Below are 2,965 nucleotides of genomic sequence, written 5' to 3'. Positions count from 1 at the left end.
AAAGTTTGCACATTTGTTGCTGGAAATGGACTAGAAACATTACCCTAAACTGTTTTGATGTTTTAAAGCTTGTTTTAGATGGTGTAATGTTTATGCTAATCCATTTACAATGGCAATTATTAAAATTACAAGTTTTTTTTAAGTGTAATTTTTGATTCTTGAAAGTGTTCATATTCATGTTCTTGAACTTATGAAGATTAGATGATCATAGGAATTGTTTGTAACCTTCATGGTAGTTTAATTCATGATCATAATGTGTTTTAATGGAGTCCATAACTTGTCCTCAAGTTATGGAAAACCAAAAGTCTCACTTTTATTAAAGCCATTAAAAGAACACAAGAGTTATAAAAATGAAGAGTCTTCATTTTTATTACTCAATTAATTCATAAGTTATAAGAAATGAAAAGTTTTGGAAGTTTACAAAACTTGCCCTCAAGTTTTGGAACATGTAAAGTCTTGATTAAAACTTTAGTTCCAACCCTTAGAATTTTAAAAGTTAAAATTCAACCCTTATACTTTATAATATTATAAGTTACTAATATATATATGTATAACGTCAAGTCGTCTTACCGCTAGTACGCCTCATTCACGAAGCCGGTCTATAAGGGGGGTATAAGGTTGTTGCCTATAAAATGGCAATTTAATGGGTGTCCACTCTCACCCACCGCTTCCTTGATCGGTGGAGGGTCGTTAGCCGAACGGGTAAGACAAGGACTTATAAATTCTCATTAAAAGTATGATGAATATTATAAAGTAACTAAATGCTTTTATTAAATTCCCAATCTTAGTTACTTTAGGAAAATGTGAATAAGGTGCTAATCCATGAAATTACACTTTACACTTTGTTTAAGTCGTTGGTGGAGCGTGTGTGGTTAACCGGCACACTAACTTGGACTTAACAAGGTAGGTAAAGGGTGACTTAAGGTTTACCATAGCATCGGTGGAGCGTGTGTGGTTTACCGGCACATCGATTGAGTGATAAACCTTGAGGGTACCAAGTGATTTGCATGGTTACTTCACACCTCGTTTTGTGATCCTCGGTATCCCAGTCACAAAACTTGGAGGGCACACTCGAGATTGAAACATGCCTTTGAAAAGTTCATTGAATCTCAAAAGAATCTAGGAATTTCTAAGAACCAATTAAAAACCTAATATTTATATTTTGTTTTTCATGGTGGAAATTGGTGAATCGTCATTCACCTACCTTTCAAATATGTTATAGCTTGGATTACGGCATACCTCTTCTAAGTTATAATATATTGTGATTGGATCCTAGCCTTAATATTACATTTGGGTGTTTTATTAAGGACTCTCTTAATATCTAAACTAATCTTGTTCTCTTCGTTCAGATGTCTTCAAACAATGCTGCTTCTGGCTCTAATCCTAATGGCTCCTTTACCCTTATGAACTTGTGTGGGAAAGTCACTTTTGATGGATCCAACTTCAATGAATGGATCAGAAACATCAGGATGATTACCCGCTACGAGGACAAAGAATATGTCCTTGACAAGGAGCTTAAGGAGATTGATGAGACCACTGCAACTCCCCAGGAGATCGCTGACTTCCAGGCACATGAAAGGGATGCTACAAAAGTGGCATGCATCATGTTGGCCACCATGACAGCGGAACTCCAAAAGTCCTATAAGGACTTCTACCCTTTTGAAATGCACCAAGATCTGATGGAAAGATACCATCAAAGTGCACGACAAGAGAGGTATGAAATCATATGCTCTATCATAACAACCATGATGAAGGACGGGGAATCCGTCACGAGCCACATGCAGAAAATGCAAAGGTATGTGGATCGGTTGCTGAAGCTTAATGTGAACTTCCCTGAGGAGCTTGCAATAGATATCATTTTGCACTCCTTACCATCGTGCTATGATCAATTCCGCATGACATATCACATGAATAAGGAAGAGGTCACACTCAGCAAACTTCAGGGACTCCTCAAGACCGCATAAACAGGTCTTAAGGGTAAGTTGGTTGTTAACACTCCTACTCCAAACTCCGCCCCGGTTTTGGCAATCGGGAAAGGTAGAGGGAAGAAGAGGAAGAGCTCTTCGAAGGGTACCAAGGCTAGGACCCTTGATGGCTCTTCTTCAAGTGGAACCAAGAAAGGTTTTGTCACTCCTTCTTCTGACCCTAAAGAGGCTGAATGCTTCCATTGCCATGAAAAGTCACATTGGAAGCGGAACTGCCCAAAGTACCAGCAAGATGTGAAGGATGGGAAAGTTAAACCCAACCATGCAGGTATTTACACTATCTTATCTAATAACTCACCCCATTCTAACTCTTGGGTCCTTGATACCGGTTGTGGTATTCATATCTGTTCTGATTTGCAAGGACTAAGAAGAAGTGAGAATGTGGAGCATGGAAGAATAAACTTAATCATGGGGAATAGGAAAGCTTTACCTGTCACCAAGATTGGAGTTTATACTTTATCGCTAAGTAGTGGGTTTAGTTTAGATTTGAATAAATGTTGTTATTCGCCAGAAATGGCAAGAAATATTATTTCCTTTCATGCATTGTATAAACAAGGTTTCACCTTTTCATTTGATAATGAAGTTGGTTCGATTAATGCTTTCTTTAATAGTGTTCTTTATTTTAAAGCATTACCTTGTGATGGCGTGTATGAAACTGTATCTGTGGTTGATAACTTAGGAAATAATGTATTGTGTATTGATTCTGTTAATAATAATAACTTGGATAAAGCATCATTATGGCATTGTCGTCTTGGACATATAAGCAAGAAACGCATAGGCCAACTCCAAAAGGATGGAGTATTGGAGTCATTTGACCTAAAGTCAGATGATAGTTGCGAATCATGCTTACTTGGAAAAATGATAAAGTCACCCTTCACAGGTTCTTGTGAGAGGGGTGAAGGTTTGTTGGATCTTATACACACAGATGTGTGTGGGCCCTTCAAACATGCCACAAGGGATGCTAATCGTTATTATTTGAC

Source organism: Lactuca virosa, chromosome 8 (genome assembly GCF_052849685.1).
Source record: "Lactuca virosa cultivar CGN04683 chromosome 8, Lactuca_virosa_CGN04683_v6, whole genome shotgun sequence".
Taxonomy (NCBI): domain Eukaryota; kingdom Viridiplantae; phylum Streptophyta; class Magnoliopsida; order Asterales; family Asteraceae; genus Lactuca; species Lactuca virosa.
The sequence above is the reverse complement of the archived record's forward strand: the minus strand, read 5'-3'. Positions refer to the sequence as shown.